The sequence below is a fragment of the Solanum dulcamara genome, chromosome 10, assembly GCF_947179165.1.
Source record: "Solanum dulcamara chromosome 10, daSolDulc1.2, whole genome shotgun sequence".
Lineage (NCBI taxonomy): Eukaryota > Viridiplantae > Streptophyta > Magnoliopsida > Solanales > Solanaceae > Solanum > Solanum dulcamara.
Genome location: NC_077246.1, coordinates 13,235,074 through 13,259,575, shown reverse-complemented (window position 1 = coordinate 13,259,575; position 24,502 = coordinate 13,235,074).

Sequence of the window (24,502 nt, the reverse complement as noted above, 5' to 3'; positions counted from 1 at the left end):
CCCAAAGGTGAGACATTCAGCCTAATGAAACCCTTATCTAGCAATTTTTTCAATTGCTCTTTCAATTCTATCAACTCAGCAAGAGCCATTTTATAAGGTGAAATAGAGATAGATTGAGTATCGGGAAGAACATCGATCCCAAAGTTGATCTCCCTATTAGGTAGATCATCAGGAAAAACTTCAAGAAACTCATTCATAATCAAAACTGACTCAAGAGTAGGAGACTCAACACTATCATTCTTGACTCAAATGATGTGATAAATACATCCTTTAAAGATCAACTTTCTGGAGTTTACCCTTGGGCACAACATGACTACTCTTTCATTCTAAGATAGGCTCATTCGGGAGTTTGAACTAAGCAATTTGAGTCCTACAATCAACAGAGGCATACGAGGCATAAAGCCAGTCCATGCCAAGAATTACATCAAAATTAACCATGTCTAACTCAACTAAGTCAGCCATGGTATCCCTGTGATAGATTGATATAGTACAATCTATATAGACCCTTTTAGCTAAGATAGACTCACCAATATGAGTAAACACACTAAAAGGCTCAAAGACACTTAGGGACTTTATCAAACTTATTAGCCATATAAGGGGTTACAAATGACAAAGTGGCACCCAGATCCAACAAAGCATAACATACATAAGAAAAGACTCATAGCATACAAGTGAAAATATATGACAAGTTCTTTTGATCTTGGTGACTACCCATGGCATATAAATAGTTTGACCCCCTCCCCCCGTACCAGAAGTGTGCCACTTCTGGTTTTCTCGAACTGGTGGTGCTGGAGCAGAAGATTGGGCCTTGTTGCCCCATATCAGATATTCTCTGTGAAAGTGACCCATTTGGCCATATTGTAGCACCCATTACCTCCCTCAAGACATTCTTCCAAGTGAAATTTGCCATACTTGCCATATGGTGGCATACCTTTAGAGCATTGAGCCACACTAGCCTATAACTGGGATCCCTAGGCTCTGAAGTTATGGAACCTCTACTTATTTGTGATCCTGGGTGCAGGCGCACTAGCATCTGATGGAGCTATCCTATATGGCCCTGTCTAAAAATGGCTCCCATTCCCATTCCCTCTCTTACCAAACTCATAACTAGATGTCTTAGCCCTCTTGCACCTAAACTCCTTCCTGTCCTGCAGCTTCTCCTCCTCTGTCTGCTGTCCATAAGTCATCAACCTACCAATATCCATGTCTCTAACTAGAAATGCTCCCCTTTCTTCTTTCTTTGTCGAATGACACAGTTCATCCATATACAAATTCATCCTACTCCTCATATCAACAACCATCTTCGGAGCATAACGGGACAGCTATGTGAACTTGAGACTATACTCCTACACATTCATAGAGCCTTGTTTCAAGCTCAAAAACTTTCTTACTTAGCCTCTCTCAGCTCTCTCAGGAAGAAATGCCCCAATGAAGCTTCCTCAAACACTGCCTAACTCAGAACTAGTGCACCCTCTTCTCTAGCTTTCCTACACTAGTCAAACCATAGTCTGGCAACACCCTTGAGATGGTAGGCAACCAACTCAACCTGCTCAGAATCAATCACATGCATAAGTTGGAACACTTTCTAAAGCTCATCTACATAATTCTCTGGATCTTCATTAGGTGTAGACCATGTGAACTTAAGCGAGTTCATCCCTAAGAATTCATGGATCTTGTATATGTCTGGAGCATCTTATGTACCTTCTCCCTATCGGACCACTGATGCTATCACTGCCTGAGCTAAATTCTAAATAGCTTGGAAAAGCTAGGATTTGAGATGTCAGCTTGTGGTGGCTGCTTTGTAGGCATACATGGGTCTTTTTGCTTCTTAGGAACTTGTTGTTCAGGTTGGTTAACATTTTGCCTGCCTGGGAGTCCTCTGCCCTTAACTGGTATGGTATCTCTTCTTGGAGGCATTATATGAAATCAAAACATGAACGCACGAATTAGAAGAGAGCTTTCATAGAGTTAAACTCTATCGCACGAACTCAAAATATGAAGGAAGTTAAATAATTCCTAATATCCTATAGCCTCCTGATTATAAGTGTAGTGCGCAACACACCCATAAGCAAGACTATACTAGAAACGACTTCATAAACTCCCTAGGACTCTTGAATTCTGATATAAAGTTTATCACGCTCCAAGAGGGTATCCTAGGGGTGACCGACACTCAAATATTATTGCTAGTCCCCAAGCTAACCACTTGGACTGTTCACACATTCATTCAATCAACATTCTATCAGTGAAAGACTTAAATCATCAAGAAAATAACTCAACATGATAATCAAATAGATAACTTATAGAATAAGGCCAAAGGCCAACAATCTATCTAATCCAGTCAACAAGACTAGTATGAATGAATTTAGCCAATAGAAAATATCTAATCAACATATCAACAATCTAGTCTATGAAGCCTCTATCAACTATGTAAGTGATGCCAATGAAAGGTTCATGGATATCTTAATCAAAGAAAAGTAAAAGTATAAACTCTAAAGCTAGATGAGAAAAGAGTGGTATCCTTCGAAAATAGAAAGGACTCACCAATCAGCTGGAATATGGAAAAGATCTTCAACGATGCGTCTGTTGATAATCACTAATACATGTTCCTGCATCATTAAAGGATGCAGGCCCAAATGGACGTCAATACATGGAATGTACGAATATGTAATATGGCAGAATTAAATATGCATAAGGTAGAGTAAAATTAACTCAAGTAACTCAATCAGGATGTCATAAGTCTAAAGAAAGAGTAAACTTTATATAGATACTAATCATATACAATCCAATCCAATACGAGTACTATCAATACCTATATGGGAGTTTTTTTATCTGATAACCATCACTTATAAGCCAGTGATAGTAAAATAAGCCAACTTGTTGCCACATTTGTTCAATACTTTGCAAGGGTAAAGAATGAGTCAACCAGTCACGGATCCAAAAATCAATCAAGTCCTATCATGTCAGGATAATAAAATAGGGAAACATCTGACTTAATGGTTCAATCCTCTCCTATGTTTGGCTACGTAGTTATTGAGTTTGAGTTGTTACTTAGACTTACTCAATTCAGTGCTCGATACTACTTTCAAGATTCAATTCTCATAAGACAATCAATATCAATCAAACCAATCAATAAGTCTCATATGGACTCTTATCAATTCATTAGTTCTACCTAATTAATCCTTTCAACCAATCAATTATATAATCATTCTCAATCATTTATTTAAGAGTAGTTTGGATAATCATTTACGATAACATTTAGTTGAGACCATTCATTTTGGTTCAATTACGAAGATATAAAGGACTATCAAGTTTTATCAAGATTATCATCACACTCACATCCTAATCACAATCATGCATTCATAAGTTCAAGGCTCTAGACTCAATCCTTAGGCATATACATCTAACATTAGTCAAAATACTGTTGGGGTTTATGAAGTAAGTAGTTTAAATCATGTGTTTAAGAAACAGGTTCTTAGAAAACATCAATTATGCAAAACTTTGTAAAATATGTTAAATTTAAGAAAATACTCAAGAAACACAATCATGGAGACTCAATTCATTCACAAATAAACCTATCACAATCATGGGGAACATAGAAGAAAAAGTTCCATGCATTAGTTTAGCCTTACATACCTTGAAGAATTAGATTCTTGAAGAACTCGATGAATGCTCTTGGAACCCTAACTTTTTCTCCTCTTGAAATAACTTAGAACATGTGAATTTTGATTTGTCTGAAGGTTTGGAATGAATGAAGAGGTAACAAGGCTATAAGGTAGACTTAAGGAAGTTAATTAAGGGTAAAAAGTCAAGAATATCCTTCTGAAAATGTAACAAAACCATAAATATTAAAAAAATGACCTTTTAATGGTCTTATCGGCCAAATCAGTGAGCTAGAGGTCTCCTCGTTGAACTATTCAGCTAGTCGCCAAAAGGGTGATTTAGATAGCCTAAAATAACAATTTGTGGAGGTTGCAGGTCCATTCGGCTAGCCAAGTCAAGGTTTCGTCGAACTATTCGGCGAGTCGCCAAATTGGCTAGCGAGCTCGCCTAATTGTCTTGTCCGAACATATTTTGGTAAAATGATCATAACTTTCTACTCCAAACTCTAAATGAGGAAAACATAGTGGAGTTGGAAAGAGGACACGTATATATTTAATTTGATAGGTCATGGTACATGTAACTCTTAATATACTGAGAGATATGATCATTTAAAGTTGACCCTTATATGATCTTAAATGAAAACTCAATTGATAAAAGATCTTTGAACTCGACTTTGTACTAAAGGTTCCTTATGACCCTAATTCACCTCGAATACTTAGGAATTAATCTTAAAACATATATACAATTTGAAATCATTGGGCTTGGGCCAATACGCATAAGAAAAATGGCTTAGGTCTTAGCTTAAAAAAATTTCGGTATAACATTAATAGATTGAAACTATGAGTAGAAATGTCATTATTAAGCTTGTTGTTGCAGTGATAAGAAATATTTTTTGGAGTTTTAAATTTGGTTGGATATCCTCTTATGATACCTACATACATCACATGATAAATGTTTTGTGAGCAATAAATGTGAGAATAAGTTATTATAATTTTGTAGTGAATCATAAGTTGGTATAAATTGTTATTTTATTTGTATTTTTACAGATTAAGTTGGCAGTCCCACGATAAAAAGGTCGAACATGTCTCAAAAAAGGACAACAAGGGTGTGGACTCCAAAAGAGGAACTCACTCTTGTTGATGGATTAAAAAAGTTGTGTCTTAATGGTTGGAAAAAAGATAAGGAAACCTTTACCCAAGGATATTTGATGGAACTGGAACAACACATGAATACTTGTCATCCTAATTGCGGATTACAATTTCTACTACATATTTGTTCTAAAATAAAAGAGTGGAAAAAGCTTTATATAACCATATATCGTTGGTAAAGAGTCGAAGTGGTTTAGAATTTCGATATAGCGATGGATCTATCTTAGTTAACGATCCAAAATCTTGGAATGAATTGATAAAGGTAATTTATAATTTTTAAATTATTAGTAAACGAAAGCTAGTTACTTATATTTTCTCTTTATGAATATGACCTCTGTCTTTGGAATATTGTCAGTTATTTCATGTACTTATATTTTTTGGAAACTTACATAGATATGCTATATTAAGAAAATATTTACCATTTATAGCAATAAGATTTATTTTCATTGGACGCTTATAATATATTTATAATACAGTTTTAATACATATTAGCGAGAATAATTTATAAAACACATATAAAATAATTTGTATTCATGAATAATACATTTATCACACACTTTAATACACTTATAATACATTGTGTCAATTTCTTACCAAATAAGCATAATATATTTTAAGACACTTATATTGCATGTATAATTCACTTTTAGTTCATAACAGATTTATCATAATACTGCTATGTATTACTATAAATGGTAATAAATAAAAAGTATCGCTAAAATCAATAATTATTTATTAAAAAGTGTTTACCCAAGTAATTTTCCTTTCTTTTTTTCTTAGGCTGATCCATGCCAAGTCAATGAACTTTAAGAAATGGCCATTATTTGCTGATTGGGAAGAGATATTTGGAAATAGAGCTACTGGACAGTTGTCGAGGGGTCAGAAGATGTTGTTGAAGAAATAGAAAGAACTAAAGCTCAAAAAGTTGCTAATGACATGTCTTTGGAATTTTCTATTATTGTTGTCGATGAAGATAGTGCTCCAGCTGAAGGAGAAGATCAAATTGCTCAAGAGGAACCTAATGTATCAACTGAAGCAACACAATGTTCATGGAGATGAACTTGATCGTTACACTATGGTATGAATGATTATTAATGATAAACTTTAAACCTTTGAATGGTTTTTGGTGTAGCTACTTTGTAAGGTTTAACCATGCCCTAGTTCACTTTTATTTTGTCTATGTTCTATGTGCCAGTTTATGTAATTTAACAATGAATTATGTAAGTTTCATTCAAGTTAAATGAAGATGGGTGTAGTTTGATTTCTTGAGGTCACGATACTAGAATTTCAAGTTTGTCTCAATGGTGTGTTAGATTTGTTGTATTCTTCATTTTATGAAATCTATTTTGCCACTACTTTGTTGCTTGACCACTGGATTCTCAATTGTAGGAGATAAGGCAGTATGTGAATTGAAAGCAATTGCTATGAGTCTGTTGCTACAAGAGATTTTAACTCTTCGATTTAATTATCCTATTTAATGTCATGGTATTTCATGATAGATGGATTAGTGTGTCTGATAATTGATCTGATTATGTATCCGTCAACTATATATGAGTTCTGGGATAATTTACTCTTTTATTTTCAATTGAAGATAGATTTATATACATTGACATGTAATATTATAGGGAACTTTCAGTTCTGTGTTGTACTCTTATGACGAGTGTTGTATATTGTAATGACCCGTTTGGTCATTTTGAGAATGAGTCATCTCTCTTCCATAAAATACTCTCTCCGTAAAAAAAATATGGACTTTTTGATAATTACAATTAATTAATTGATGGGTAATTTTAAATAATTAAGTTAATTAATGGGCCAAAGTGTTAATTTATTTAATACCCTATATCACTTGGCCCATGTGTAAAACTGAATTAAGTTAAAAAGGGTTAATATTTGGTCATACCAAATCGTGTGCATCTTATATTAGGGTTTTCGCGTCCATAGAATTGACAGAAACTGCCTCAGGTAAGAATTAACCATCTTATTTCCTTTCATATTGATTGTTGAGTGGGTGTAGTTTAATTATTATTTCATGATGTTGAAAGCATTAGTTAACAATAGTTTATTATTCATAGTGAATACCAAAGTTTTCCAAACCACGGGTAAAAGAAAAAATTCCATTAATGGTAATGATTTGTAGGGTAGGTTTTGGATTAGAAAAGAATAAAGAAATCAAATTATTTATTAGAAATTCTTGGTTGCTGCAACATGCACTTTTGAGGGCATTATATGTTAGTGATTGGTTAGGAGAACCAATCATACAGTAATGAGTGGCACATCATTATAAATTATGATGCAATATGGAAAGAAACCGAAAATTGTGAAAGATTTACTATTTGGTTTAAATTTTCTTTTGGCTTCTGTCAAGATTTTTGCAGCTATTGAATATTAGGTGTATTATATTATATGAATATCATTAGATTTATTCTATTTGAAGGGATTAAGATATAACCCTAGACTTGAAATTGGAAAAATATGAGAGTGAGATGTTATTTGACTTCAACATTAGGAACTTGATTACAGATTTGAGTCTAGGCTAGATATATGGTAATATGGGTGTTTTTAGTTCTAAAATCTTATTGTGATTATTTATTTGACTAGATTACATTGATTTGGAGGCTCAACGAAAAGGGAAGGCCCAAGTCTCGGAGTGATTTCTTGATTAATTAAGGCAAGTGAATTTCTAAACCTCAATTTAAGCTTATAGATGCTTGTATTTCCGTGTCATATATACTAGGGAGTAATGAAAATTGGACTGGGTTATTGACTGTATGATTGACCTTAAAAATGGAGATGAGGGATATAAAATGGTGATCTAATGACATGTATTGGTGGAATTGATATGTTGTGATTTTGGAAATGTGAAATGACTATGTTGATGTGAGATAGGAAAAATTATTGTTGTTGTCATATTATTATCGTGAATTATATGAACATGAATTGATTGCATTAGTTTTGACATATTGTGTTAAGATTGAAAATGCTATGAAACAAAAGGGGTCGGGCCACACGCTCCGTGGCAGGTATTACGAAATAAAGGGGTCGGGCCACACGCTCCGTGGCAGGTATTATGAAATAAAAGGGGTCGGGCCACACGCTCCGTGACAAGATATATATGTTGAGGGGACGGGCCACACGCTCCGTGGCAGGTTACATGGACAGAAATGTCCCCCATGGGTTCCGGACTGTGATTCAGCGGATGTGTACCGATAGGACAGACATGCATCATTTCATTGCATTGCATTGCACCTTTCTGATTATTTGTGAATTTTTGTTTACCCCTATATTGCGATGTATATGTTGCCTTGACTTGATATGATTCATTGATGAGATTATTGATGAGTATTCGTGGACTATATTGTTGTTGTTATTGTACAAGTGTAGAGTTGGGCTAATTTTATGCAGGTTGTAGTTAAGGAGGTTCGGTTGGGAGGACAGGAGTACTTGTATCTATTAAGCTTTGCTTAGTTTTAGTTATCCACTTGCTGAGTACCGTGTTGTTTGGTACTCACCCCTTGCTTTCACACTTGTGTAGGTTGTGAGACCGGACCTGCTTGATCTTCTAGCATTTTCTACTACATCTGAGGCTATCATTCTGAGTGTCGAGGTAACTGTTACATCTATCTAGCGGATATCTCTTCTCGTTTCTTATGTTTTAGTCCTATTCTAGAGACAAAGACATTGTGACTGTATTTCTTTTCGTACTTCGATAATAAATTAGTGGCTTATACACGTGACAACCAATCTTAAGGGATGTTGAGTTTCTTTTACATATTTTTGCTTAAGTTAAATTTTGATTCTTTTCTTTTTCTTCTGCATCTACTTTTTGTTGGGTATTAGGCTGACTTATCTCAGTGGATTGAGATGAGTGCCATCACACCCGAATTCGGGTCGTGACAAAGATGGTATCAGAGCCCCAGGTTCATAGGTCTCACGTGTATACAAGCCGAGTCTAAGTAGAGTCTTGAGGATCGGTACGGAGATGTCTGTATTTATCTTTGAGAGGCTATGGAGACTTTTAGGAAAATTTTCCCTTTGTTCTTTCACTTTGTATCATGCCTGTTATGTTGGTATTGAATTTTCGCATGTCCTTTCTGACAGATGGCTAAGACCAGAACTACGACTAGAGGTAGAGGAAGGGAAGCACTTCCCGAGGTTGATATTAGGACCCCAACTAGGGGTAGATATAGAGGTCGAATTAGAGGCTGTGGTCGGGGTGTGGCGGCAGGCAGAGGTCGTTCCCGAGGGGTGGTGCCTGCTAGAGGTCGTGCTAGAGAGGCTTCTCTTGATCCACAGATTGATGCTAGAGGAGAACGGGTCCCCCAAGAATCTGCTACTGCACCATTGCTTCAGACTACTTTGATACGAGTATTGGATGCGCTCGAAGGATTTAATCAGAGTGTGAGGGTGAATGGTACACCTGAGGGTTCTCAGACTAGAGCAGGAGCTCAGACCCCACGGCAGCATCAGATTCTAATTGTTCAGGGTCCGGTGGACCAGCCACCTGCGGGCCCTAGAGCGGATGAGGATGGAGTACAGGTAGGAGGAGCCCAGGTTGCACCTGTGGTCATGTTGACTGACGACGAGCAACGCCGATATGAGAGGTTCCGAAAAATGGACCCCCCACAGTTTCAGGGTGGGAAGACTGAAGATGCACATGAGTTCTTGACCATGTGCCGAGAGTTGTTGGAGGCAGTAGGGTTAGCTGAGACTCACGGAGTTTGTTATACTACACTACAGTTACGTGGACCAGCCAGAGAGTGGTGGAGAGTGTATACGAGTTCCAGACCAGTTGGGTCACCCCAGATGACTTGGGATGAGTTTGCTAGTGCCTTTTATGACCGTTTCATCCCCTGGAGTGTGAAAGAAGAGAGCCGATTACAGTTTGAGAATTTGAGGCAGGAGGGACTTACAGTTGCTGAATATGAGACTCGTTTCTACCAGTTGTCCAGACATGCCATGGCTGTTCTTCCTGATGAGATAGAGCGAATTCGCAGATTTGTCCGAGGACTGAACTATACCATTCGTACAGTAGTTTTTCGACCCGCTCGTGAGGGCGCCTCCTTCCAGTCCATCGTGGGTGCCGCCAAATAGGCAGAGTTGATGGAGAGAGAGGAGTTTGGGGACCCCAAGAGGGCCCGTGCTTCTGGTCAATTTTCGGGTACCTCATCTGGAGGTAGAGGGTCCTATAGAGGAGGTGGTTCCTTCCAGCGTAGAGGACCAGTTCATGCATCTATGCCGGCTTCTGAGGATGTTTAGACACCTCGTGGGTCCTACAGTACAGGTCAGAGTTACCAGGGGTCACAACAGAGGCCGATGAGCCGGGGTAGTTATACAAGTTCTGCAGGTTCATCGAAGAGGTTTTCGCACGGGAGAGTATGTTATACTTGTGGTGATACAGATCATCTTTCATGGCAGTGTATATCTTAGGGTTGAGGAGGAACCCAGCCTAGTTCTTCAGTTTTAGTTAGAGGACCAGCGCCGCCGGTCAGAGGTCGAGGTAGAGCCCAAACTAGTAGAGGTGGTCGCACTCCTGGTAGGGGTGCTAGTGGTGCTATAGTCCCTCAGGGAGGAGGTAGAGGTGTTGGGCAGGTCGGAGGTGGTAGGGGAGCTCAGTGTTATGCTTTTCCAGGAAGACCCAAGGCTGAGGCTTCCGACGCGGTTATCACAGGTATTGTCCTAGTCTGTCATCGACCTGCATCTGTATTATTTGATCCAGGATCTACATTTTCCTATGTGTCTGCCTATTTTGCATCTGACTTTGATTTGACATGTGATCGTATGTCTGTTCCCATTCATGTTTCTACACCCGTGGGTGAACCCTTAGTGGTGGATCGAGTATATCGATCCTGTCTTGTTTCCTTGGCCGAGTATGATACTTGGGTAAATATGATTATTCTGGGGATGGTAGATTTTGATGTGATATTGGGTATGGATTGGCTTTCTCCCCATCATGCTATTCTCGATTGTTATGCAAAAAATGTTACCTTAGCGATACCTGGTGCCCCGCGGATTGAGTGGAAGGGTACTAGTGGCTCCTATCCCAGTAAGGTTATCTCATATATTCATGCTCAGAGGTTGATTGATAAAGGGTGTATGTCTTATTTGGCCTTTATTCGGGATATCAGTATGGAGTCACCTCCTATAGAGACGATTCTAGTGGTTAAGGAGTTTTCTGATGTATTTCCTACTGATCTTCCTGGTGTTCCTCCGGATAGGGACATTGATTTTGCTATTGACTTAGAGCCTGTCACTAAACACATTTATATTCCTCCATATCGCATGGCTCCAGTTGAATTGAAGGAGTTGAAGGATCAGTTGCAAGACTTGTTGAGTAAGGGGTTTATTCGCCCTAGTGTATCTCCTTGGGGTGCACCAGTTCTGTTTGTAAAGAAGAAAGATGGGACTATGAGGATGTGTATCGATTACAGGCAATTGAACAAACTAACTGTTAAAAATAAGTATCCTCTTTCCCGTATTGATGATTTATTTGATCAGCTACAGGGAGCAGCATTATTTTCCAAAATAGACTTGAGGTCCGGTTACATCAGTTGAAGATTAGGGCGTCAGATATCCTTAAGACAGCTTTTCGTACTCGTTATGGTCACTATGAGTTTTTGGTGATGTCATTTGGGTTGACGAATGCCCCCGTAGCATTCATAGAGTTGATGAATGGAGTATTTCGCTCATACTTAGATTCTTTTATGATAGTATTCATTGATGACATCTTGGTGTATTCTAAGACTGAGGCAGATCATGTCCGTCATTTGAGGTTGGTACTTCAGAAGTTGAGGGAAGAAAAGTTGTATGCAAAGTTCTCCAAGTGTGAATTTTGGCTTGATTCTATTACATTCTTAGGACACGTGGTGTCCAAAGAGGGGATTAGAGTGGATCCAGCTAAGATTGAGGCAGTTAGAGGTTGGACAAGGCCTACTTCTCCTACTGAGATTCGTAGTTTTGTGGGGTTAGCCGGTTATTATAGACGGTTCGTGCAGGGCTTCTCCACTATTGCAGCTCCATTGACTAGATTGACTCAGAAGGCTGTGGATTTTCATTGGTCCGACGAGTGTGAAGCGAGCTTCCAAAAGCTCAAGACTTTATTGACTTCGGCTCCTGTTTTGATGCTACTCGAGGAAGGTGTGGGATTTACTGTATATTGTGATGCTTTCGGTGTTGGTTTAGGCGGTGTATTGATGCAAAAGGGGAAAATGATTGCCTATGCCTCGAGACAGTTGAAGGCCCATGAGAAAAACTATCCTACTCATGATTTGGAGTTAGCGGCTGTGGTTTTCGTGATTAAGTTATGGCGTCATTACCTATACGGTGTGAATTGCGAGGTCTTCACCGATCATAGGAGTCTTCAGTATATATTCAGTCAGAGGGATCTGAACTTAAGGCAACGTAGATGGCTTGAGTTGCTGAAGGACTACGACATGACTATCTTGTATCACCCAGGAAAAGCCAATGTGGTGGCGGATGCCTTAAGCAGGAAGTCCTCTAGTATGGAGAGTCTTGCCGCGATGCGAGTTGAGGAGCGACCATTAGCTAGAGATGTTCAGAGGTTGGCTAATAACCTTGTCCGGTTGCAGATTTCAGAGGATGGTGGTGTTCTTGCCTTAGTGGAGGCCCGTTCTTTCTTGGTTGAGAACATTCGGGAGATACAGTTTGAGGATGAGAAGTTATGTATTATTCGAGACAAGGTATTAAGAGGTGAAGCTAAGGAGGCGGTACTTGATTCGGAAGGCGTATTGAGGATTGGAGGCAGAATTTGTGTGCCTAAGGTGGGTGACCTGACTAGACTAATTTTGGAAGAGGCCCATTGTTCAAGGTATTCCATCCATCCGAGAGCAGCCAAGATGTATCATGATCTGTGCCAGCACTATTGGTGGTGTGGGATGAAGAAGGACATCGTAGAGTTTGTGTCCAAGTATTTGACTTGCCAGCAGGTAAAGTGTGAGCACCAGCGGCCTGGAGGTGTGAGTTAGAGGATGTCTATTCCTACTTGGAAGTGGGAAATGATCACTATGGACTTCATTGTGGGTCTACCTCCCACCGTTGGTGGCTACGACTCTATATGGGTGGTGGTTGACAGACTGACCAAGTCCGCTCATTTTATTCCAGTTAAGGTGAGGTACACAGCGGATAAGCTAGCCCAATTGTATATTAGTCAGATCGTTCGGCTTCATGGTGTCCCAGTATCCATTGTTTTGGATCGAGGTTCAGTATTTACTTCGCACTTTTGGCAGGCATTACAACATGGTTTGGGCACTAGACTTGATATGAGTACAGCCTTTCACTCACAGACCGATGGTCAGTCCGAGCGGACGATCCAGGTGTTGGAGGACATGCTCCGAGCTTGTGTTATTGATTTTGGTGCTAGGTGGGATCAACACTTACCCCTAGCGGAGTTTGCCTACAACAATAGTTATCACTCCAGTATTCAGATGGCTCCATTTGAGGCTCTGTATGGTAGGCGGTGTCGATCTCCTATTGGATGGTTTGACTTAGCTGAGATGGACTCCTTAGACACAGACTTGCTTAGAGATGCTATGGAGCAGGTTCGTAGGATTCAGGGTAGACTCTTAACAGCCCAGAGTAGGCAGAAGAGTTATGCAGATCGTAGAGTTCGACCATTGGAGTTCATGGTGGGCGATCATGTATGGCTTAGAGTGTCGCCCATAAAAGGCGTGATGCGGTTCGGGAGAAAGGGCAAGCTCATCCCTCGATTCATTGGCCCATTTGAGATTTTGACACGAGTTGGAGAGGTGGCTTATAGATTGGCCTTGCCACCTAGCTTATCGGCTGTGCATAACGTGTTTCATGTTTCCATGCTTCGGAAGTATGTTCCGGATGAGTCTCATGTGTTGTCACTCGATTCAGTGGAGTTGGGTCCAGACCTGACATTTCAGGAGGAGCCGATAGCTATTCTAGATAAGCAAGTTTGTAAGCTTAGAACCAAGGAGATAGCTTCAATGAAGGTACAATGGAAGCACCGTTCAGTCGGAGAGGCGACTTGGGAGACAGAGGCTGACATGCGTGCCAGATATCCCCATCTTTTTGAATCTTCAGGTAAATTCCTTTACTTTATGTTCGAGGACGAACATGATTTTTTAGTGGTGGATAATGTAATGACCCGTTTGGTTATTTTGAGAATGAGTCATCTCTCTTCCATAAAATACTCTCTCCGTAAAAAAAAGGACTTTTTGATAATTACAATTAATTTATTGATGGATAATTTTAAATAATTAAGTTAATTAATGGGCCAAAGTGTTAATTTATTTAATACCCTATATCACTTGGCCCATGTGTAAAACTGAATTAAGTTAAAAAGGGTTAATATTTGGTCATACCAAATCGTGTGCATCTTATATTAGGGTTTTCGCGTCCATAGAATTGACAGAAACTGCCTCAGGTAAGAATTAACCATCTTATTTCCTTTCATATTGATTGTTGAGTGGGTGTAGTTTAATTATTATTTCATGATGTTGAAAGCATTAGTTAACAATAGTTTATTATTCATAGTGAATACCAAAGTTTTCCAAACCATGGGTAAAAGAAAAAATTCCATTAATGGTAATGATTTGTAGGGTAGGTTTTGGATTAGAAAAGAATAAAGAAATCAAATTATTTATTAGAAATTCTTGGTTGCTGCAACATGCACTTTTGAGGGCATTATATGTTAGTGATTGGTTAGGAGAACCAATCATACAGTAATGAGTGGCACATCATTATAAATTATGATGCAATATGGAAAGAAACCGAAAATTGTGAAAGATTTACTATTTGGTTTAAATTTTCTTTTGGCTTCTGTCAAGATTTTTGCAGCTATTGAATATTAGGTGTATTATATTATATGAATATCATTAGATTTATTCTATTTGAAGGGATTTAGATATAACCCTAGATTTGAAATTGGAAAAATATGAGAGTGAGATGTTATTTGACTTCAACATTAGGAACTTGATTACAGATTTGAGTCTAGGCTAGATATATGATAATATGGGTGTTTTTAGTTCTAAAATCTTATTGTGATTATTTATTTGACTAGATTACATTGATTTGGAGGCTCAACGAAAAGGGAAGGCCCAAGTCTCGGAGTGATTTCTTGATTAATTAAGGCAAGTGAATTTCTAAACCTCAATTTAAGCTTATAGATGCTTGTATTTCCGTGTCATATATACTAGGGAGTAATGAAAATTGGACTGGGTTATTGACTGTATGATTGACCTTAAAAATGGAGATGAGGAATATAAAATGGTGATCTAATGACATGTATTGGTGGAATTGATATGTTGTGATTTTGGAAATGTGAAATGACTATGTTGATGTGAGATAGGAAAAATTATTGTTGTTGTCATATTATTATCGTGAATTATATGAACATGAATTGATTGCATTGGTTTTGACATATTGTGTTAAGATTGAAAATGCTATGAAACAAAAGGGGTCGGGCCACACGCTCCGTGGCAGGTATTACGAAATAAAGGGGTCGGGCCACACGCTCCGTGGCAGGTATTATGAAATAAAAGGGATCGGGCCACACGCTCCATGGCAAGATATATATGTTGAGGGGACGGGCCACACGCTCCGTGGCAGGTTACATGGACAGAAATGTCCCCCATGGATTCCGGACTGTGATTCAGCGGATGTGTACCGATAGGACAGACATGCATCATTTCATTGCATTGCATTGCACCTTTCTGATTATTTGTGAATTTTTGTTTACCCCTATATTGCGATGTATATGTTGACTTGACTTGATATGATTCATTGATGAGATTATTGATGAGTATTCGTGGACTATATTGTTGTTGTTATTGTACAAGTGTAGAGTTGGGCTGATTTTATGCAGGTTGTAGTTAAGGAGGTTCGGTTGGGAGGACAGGAGTACTTGTATCTATTAAGCTTTGCTTAGTTTTAGTTATCCACTTGCTGAGTACCGTGTTGTTTGGTACTCACCCCTTGCTTTCACACTTGTGTAGGTTGTGAGACCGGACCTGCTTGATCTTCTAGCAATTTCTACTACATCTGAGGCTATCATTCTGAGTGTCGAGGTAGCTGTTACATCTATCTAGCGGATATCTCTTCTCGTTTCTTATGTTTTAGTCCTATTCTAGAGACAAAGACATTGTGACTGTATTTCTTTTCGTACTTCGATAATAAATTAGTGGCTTATACACGTGACAATCAATCTTAGGGGATGTTGAGTTTCTTTTACATATTTTCGCTTAAGTTAAATTTTGATTCTTTTTTTTTCTTCCGCATCTACTTTTCGTTGGGTATTAGGCTGACTTATCTCGGTGGATTGAGATGAGTGTCATCACACCCGAATTCGGGTCGTGACATATATGCATTCCCATAGAATAACTTCTCACATGATCAAACATCTGGACCTTGTGAAACTTTGTGATCCAAACTTTTGATTCAAGGATATAATGGCTAATGTTTATTAAATTTTAAAATAACAAATTAATATCCAAATAAATTATTAACCCCGGCATAACTTAACCCTACATAACTAAATCCTACATAAATAAATTCTACATAACTAAATCCTGCATTACTAATACCTGCATAACTAATACATAACCGGCAACCAAACGGCCCCTAAATACATAACTATGAATATGATAAAATAGTAAAGCTTATGTATCAACAATAAGATTTTGTAATGTATACAGATACATAGCCTTCTAAGTTATATAAGACTGAGTTAATTTATTTGCTACTAACTTGTACTGAAATTTGTAATAATTATCTATCAAATACATAACCATGAACATGATACATACTAATTTATATTTCACTAAATTAGGATTATGCATCAAAATTAATATTTGAACGATACATTGTACGTTATAATATCATAATGTTGAAACATAGGCATTATGCATGAATTTGAGAATCCTAATCCACTAGATACATTAGAAAACTGAATCTTGGGTAGAAAGGGTGTGAGGCAACAAGCTCTACTTTTTTCTTTCTTTTTTTGAAAGCTTTTTCAATGGGTGATTTCGAACATGTACATGCATTCTTCTTCTATTTCTCCTCTTGTAATTTCTTCATGATTAATCAGTAGTTCCGTTGTTTAGATCTATTTTCATGAAAATCATCATCATCCGAATAAAAAATACGAGGAACAAGATCTTTCATTTGTGAAATTAATTGGGTAAGACAAATACAAAATGATGGAGCAGAATCCATATGTATCAGAAATTAAAATTGAAAAACAAAAATTTTAAAAATCAATTTCGAAAATCTGATAAACTGAAAGAAAAAAAATGATGAAGAAATTCTACTACCATTTTAAGAACTTAAAATCGATGAAGAAAATTATAGTAATACGGTTCTAATTAAAAAATGGTGAGTTGGAAGAAATTGTTGATACATGCCGTGATTTTAGGCGTAAATTTGGGGGAGTTTAGTGTGAAGTGGGAAGAAGAAGAGTTTATGTATTTAAGAACAAGAGAGAGAGTAAAGAAAATAGAATTTTTTGTCATTTTTTCAAATGATAGGGAATTTTAGAAAATATGGTAAAATAAGTTATATAATTATGTAATTTTTTCTAAAATAAATCATAAGATATTTTCAGGAAAAAAATTAATATTTGAATAAAATCTTTTAACTTAAAAAAGCGATTGAGATCTTTCTTATTTTTTCTCTTTTATGAAGTTCCACTTATAAAAGTTTAAATGTTTTATTAAAAAATATATCATAATTTCAAATTGATACAAATTTAAGGATAAAATTAATATTTGAATAAAATTTTCTTCGCTTTTATGAAGTTCCACTTATAAAAGTTTGAATATTGTATTAAAAAATGAATCATAAATTTCAAATTGATAAAAAAAAATTAAGATAAAATTAATATTTGAATAAAGTTTTCTTAACTTAACAAAACGATACACGTTTTATTTTGTTTTTTCGTTTTCTTGAAGTTCACTTATAAAAATTTAAATTTTATAAGATTTTCATAAAGTTTCAATAAAAGATTGACTTCTACAAGTAAAATTTCGAAATATGTACTAAAATTCCAATTTCTACGAGGGTGAGGGTCACCCTAAGGAAGTATTAAAGAATTTAAAACTCTTTGTATATAATTCTTGGATGCATTAAACAATTCAATAATAAAACAACCTTTTTGGCTAATTATCATCTATCACAAATTAGCTTCACTGTGAAGCAGCAAGGCATTATTTTCTCCATGGAATAAGTGGCTAGAAGTACATAGGTCTTGGACGACGTGTGCTTCTAGCCATTAAAATCCCTTTAATGGGTAATTTGTTGGTTATTTTGGTATTAAATAATCAAAAAATATATTATCAATAATTTATATATTTAAAAATTACGTAAAAAGTATTATAAATTACAATAATTATAATTAACGAGTTAAAATATCTAAAAATATACTAAAAAGTTTGATTGACTTTCGAAATTTTATTACAAAAAAAAGACTATCAAAATTCCATTTACACCACATAAATTGCAATAAAGGAAGTAACATATATTATGTAAAAATTACTTAAAAGCTATTATGAATCGGAATAATTAACAACGTAAATACTTATCTAAGAATTTTATTTTAAAAAAATTGGTTACTCTTGAAACTCTATGTGTACCACATATATTGAGACAAAGAGAGTAACATACATTACATGAAAATTATGTATGACTGACTCTCGAAACTCCATATGTTCGATATAAATTGGAACAAATGGATTAACATATATTATGTGAAAATTGTGTAAACTATACTATAAATCATAATAATTGAACAACTTAAAATATATCAAAATTTGGTTGACTCCACATTTCATATGTGTCACATAAATTGAAGGAAAAATTACTAATGTACACACCTTATATTACCATATTTGCTAAAAATTCCTACCATTTAAAAAATATACCAAAATTCCTAATTTTATTTGTCTCTCTTCCCTCATCTGATACATTCAGCAAAACCATTCTCCCTCGTTCAAAACCCTTTTTTCTTGTCTTTCTCTCATACATTTTACGGTTTCATAGTTCAAAGAAGAAGAAAATCCCCTAATCTTCGCCTCAAATCACACACACGTAATAGAGCTTACCACCAAGCTGTCATTGTAAGTTGCATTTTCCAAAAGAGCTTTTAATGTTTCTTCATATGTTTTCTTGAAGTTACTAGTTTAATGTTAAATGTTTTTGCTTCAAATTCTTTCAAAATATACTGATTCATATGAAAATCGGTCTGTCCTTTAGTATTGGTCTCACTCAACTAATTTCTCAAAATCGAATTCTAATTCCTACTGTTTCTGATGTTGTTGATTGTGGGTTCCATGAAGATAGGTCCAAAAAAGGCAAAGACCCATTAGGCACCAAGAATCTGTAAATGGCGAAGTCTAAGAAGATTGAATGCGCTGGTTCAGAGTTTAAAGCCGAAGAAGCTTCTGAAAAAGCTTCAAAAAGGGAGAAAAAAGTAGATTCTGTAACGATACGCCTAAATTTACCAAAGGTTCAATTTTTTCTTCACTTATTTTCGATTTTAAATACAACATATCATGAACAATAGTTATAATTTTATTGTATCCAGTTTATATACAAATGTATCATTATCAATCAAATGTATCAGTAACTATATTTAACAGTAGAATTACATTTATCATTAATCATGTATAATAGCATGAGATGTATCAACAAATTTATTCAAATCGTATAAATATGTATATTATGAGAATGATACATTTGTTTAAAGTTGTTACTGATACATTTTAATAATAATTGTTGCTGATATAGTAGATCAAATTTGATACTTATACATTTGTGTAAAACTAAGGTTGATACATTTATTAAAATTTGATAATGATACATTTTATTAAATCAAAACATATACATTTGATCAAAAAATGTTACTGTAACATTTCATTATAACGAATAATGATACATTTGAATTAAAATTGTTACTGATACATGTCATTAAAATGTATACAGATACACTTGACTAAACATGACAATGATACATTTTATTAAAATGATTAAAAAGATATTGATACATTTCATTAAAATGATACTGATACATATTGATACATTTGACTAAACATGATACTGATACATTTAGAAGCATTTGACTAAACATGATACTGATTTCTTTGATTAAATTTTTATTTTGATACATTCCTACTATATGCATATCTAAATATACTTGTGTTTTTTTAGGCATGTAATTTTGTGTATCATGTCATTTATCTGTATAATTTTCAGTAAGCTAAGGGTTAGACATCACTCGTTGACACACTGTTATGTATCTACAAGCTTTTAAGTATTTACTTTGTGTTATTACTATAGGGTATGGAATATGTTATCAAAACAATTCCCCTTTCATTAAGATTTGGTACATCTTATAACCCAACTGATTTTCTATTGTCTCTAAGAGAATAAGGTATTGAGTTATTTTGACAAACTATATTTGGTCCCTACCTCAACATTCCTCAGTGTAATTTTCAAGGACAAATTACAAAATGCCTCTTGCTTCTTCAGTTGGAGCACAACAACCCCAATGAATTGCACATTAGACACATACATGAAAACGTCTTACATTTCTCTATCAAAGAAATTGTCATCATTACCGGTTTGAGATATACGGATAATATTGCAGATTTTGCATATCCTCACTCCCCTCCTAGCAGGTTGTTAGATAAGTATTTTTCTGATAGCAAATTTGATATTAATGAAACTCGTTTGGTTCAGAGATTTTTGTTGGGAATTGGGACAATAATGAAGATGCACTTCACATGGCCATTCTGTACTTCATTCATACCTTTCTTTTTTTTTCAACTTGGTGATATAACCATGCCAGTGGATGATTTTAGAATGGTTGAGGATGGTCGATACAAATACAAGCATTTCCCATGGGGTTAACTCGTATACTCCAAATTGATGAGAAGTATGAGACAAGAATTTACAACTGTTAATAGTTGTATCGTTTGGGAGGCATGCCCTATATATTAAATGCAGGGAAATCAGATTACAAGGATATGTAACTGGCGAGTTGTTGGTCTTAAGCCTAAATATGAAATGTTTATGTCTAGCCTGTTTAGTGAGGTAAATTAGAGATACTCTGTCATTTAATACAATTATTATCAAATTATCATAATGATTTGATAAATGTATCATTTTAGACTCAATCTATTTAAGAAACATTCTTACATTTTTGTTTTTTTGGGATGTTTAATTTTCTCCTCCCTTTTCAGAATTCATGCATGAACATAGTGCCAACTCGTGGGGAGTTGTTGGCACTTGATCTACTAGGTGTTGAAGTTGGTACATCTATCATTCCATCCACATCATCTAATTAATCATATCTGCTGCCAAATCCATCCAAGATGAACCTCAAGATCTGTCGGGATTTGAGGATTTCACTTCAAGTCCTACTGAACATTTATTAAGGAAGTCTAACCAAGTCACTGAGAGATCATCTCCACCATCACCAAAAAGAATTAAAATTGTTCAGGAAAAGAAACTTGTTCCTAAAAAAGTCAATGCAAAAAAAAACAAGATGAAAATTCACAAGTTCTTAAGAAGCCAGTCCAAAATTCTAAAATTCCATCTTCAACAAAAGGTGTTTCTGATACATTGTTTGAACCTTCATCTGTTCCAATTCAACTTTTGAATACATTGGCTTTGGAGTCATTGAAGAAGTATCTAACTGATTATGTAAGGTCTACTAAATAACTTATTTTATAATATATCTTATTTTAGTTACATATTAATTGGGTGATTTTTTATTGCACTAAGGTTGACCGCAAGTTTGGTGTCTTGAGAGTTTAATCAATTTAAACAACCGTAAGATTGGTGATCTTGAGAGTTTAATCAAATCAAACCACTCTGCAATGTTGAAAGTCATTGACAAGAAATGTGACTCATTAATGAAGGTAGTTTGATATTCATTTTCTTAATGTTCTGATTTTATAAATTTTAATGAATTACTTTGATGGCTTATATATGTGTACATGCAGGACATGCCTGGAACATCCAATCCTAATAGAAAAAATAATTTTGATAATTTCGGTAGGACAGATCCTACTTTTGAACAATATTTTTCAACCAGTGTAGGGAAAGTGTGCAACAATGATTCAAAGTTTTCAATTTTATGTAACATTCAAGAACAAGTTCATGATCAGGAAATCAGTGAGGTATTTTTTAGTCATTTAAAGTTTGATACAAAATAGACATATATATATCATGATTTATGCATTTGATAATTATTTATGTGAAGTATCAAATCACAGTGTGCTCTTTAGGTCTCATTGTTTAATAATTTTATTTACGATACACATAGATTGATGGATCATCAAAGAATCATCAAGACCCAGAGGAGATAGTACATAATCCCATTTTAGCAGACGCACCTGAAATACTCAAGGATGCGGAGTATTTATTGAGTACTAATAAGGTAATATTAAATTCATAGTCAAATTATACATCAGTGATTGTGTTAATAGGTCAAACATATCTAATATCTTTTACGATGTTAAGAAAAATGATATGCCAAGTATTATTCAAATTGTATCAATATAAACACCAAAAAATGATACACTTTTAGATAATATTGGATTGTCTGATACAATAGCTTCTGAATCTGAATTATTTCAAGATATAGGAGGTTTGATGACAAAATTGAAGGTAATGTGCCTTTTCATAAGTTATGATACATAAGTATTCCAATGTATCAGTTTAACATATTGCATATGTTGTAGGGTTCTTCAGCAAATATTCGATCAAATATCGGAGAGGATGTATAAGTACAAACTAAAATGGCTGTTATATTTGTACATGATATTGGACATGGCGATATAGATACAAATCAAGATAAGAATGTAAGTTTTACGAATTGTTAGAGTGATTAAGGAATGTACTAAGTATTATTAACTTCAACTGTGACACCCCAGAATTTTTTTCACAAAGACTCGAATATTTCTTCACGTGTGGGTAGACTCGGATCGGAGGACTTGTAATCCTACACATAAGTTAGGATTAATTCCTAAGTATTTTAAGTGTGTTATATGTGTTTAGGGGTCATAAGGGATCTCTAACACCAAGTCGAGTCCAAAGAACTCCAATCGATTAAGTTTTCGGACGAATTAGTATAAGGGTAAAATTCAAACGACCATATATCCTAGGATATAAAGACCTGGGTAGCCCACAACCTACCAAATTAAAGGAATTTGAGTTTTCTTTCCAACGCCACCAAGATTGCAATTTTTGGAGTTCGGAGTAAAACGTTATGGCCATTGTACTACAGACTAGTACTGCAGGAATTTCAGGCCTGGGTGAAATTTAGGCTTGGCGCCCCACGCCACTATAGCGCCAGAAAACAGCCTCAGTAGTTTGGGGCTTGGCGCGATGCGCCACTATTAGATGTGCATGGTTTTAAGCCTATTTTGGCTTGGCGCTACAGTGGCACAACGCGCCACTATAGCGCCAGAAGGCTTTTGCCCAATTTTTCAGATTTTTGAAGAGGGGCAACTTGGAATTTTCCCTAATTATATATACCCTATCCTTGAACATTTTGGGACCATTTTTCAGTCCTTCCTCTCTCTAAAAAATCCCTAAAATTTTCCCTCTCTTCTTCTTCTTCTTCTTCTTCTCCAAATCCTTCTCCAATAAAGATTGCCTTCAAGAGCTTCAAGAATTCAAGCCTTCCATTGAAGACCTAACATCAAGGTTTCTTCAAAGTCTTCAAACAAGGTATGTAAGGCTAACCTAAAATATGGATTGAGTTCTTCCATATGCCCATAGATGTGTTGGTTAGGAGTTGTGAAAGATTTGCACCTTCTAGAAAGGTTTTCTTGAAAGTTTTCCCTAAACTATGGAATATTTTTAGATACAAATGGTTGATTGATGATTTTAATGACTTGAGTTACTAAATAGTTATTTTTCATATTATTAACTACAAATGTATCTTTGTATATAGATTTATAGGTATTGACGATATTCTTGAGTTGAATTTTGTTGAGAGTATGGGTTCATGTTTCATTCACATGAACCCAAGATGAGATTTCTTGTCATAAATGTCTTGAAGTTGAGATGGATAGTTGTGTGTATATATGTATTGATTGGAATGAAAAGAATGAATTGGTTAGTTAAGAATGTCCCTTTGCTTCTATAAAATGAACATAGGACAAAAATAAAGATTTTGGAGTAGATGTTTGATGATTGATGTGATGATGATACTTGAAAATGATGTGATGATGATGTAAATGATAATATATGATGATGATGTGATGATGATGTTTTGATGACGATGTGAGTGATGACGTGAATGGTGCTTATTTAATATGTGTAGAATGATTGATGAAGAGGTATATTGATGAGGATGTTATGTGATGGAGCGGATTAGAGTCTAATGTGATTATGTGATATGTGATTTGCATAATCTGAGTTGATTGAAGTCTTATGAGTATTTTAAAAATAAAGGATCTTTTGAGAAGGAGTTTTAAATAAATGATTTATGAGCATTTTTGCATAAACTATTTATACACTATTTTTGAGTTTAAGAAATGATTATTTTCATCTATGATTTAAAAAGAGTTTAAGCATGAGTTGAGTTTGAGGAGTCTTTTAATTATTTTGAACACGAGTATTTTGATTATAAATGAGTTGAGCATTTTTACTTGTTAATATGTCTTATTGATCTCTTTAACCATGTGATTATGTTGCATAAGTTAATTTTCTTGAATGTGTTATTCCACATGAGTTGTTGGGCTAAAAGCCATAGAGTT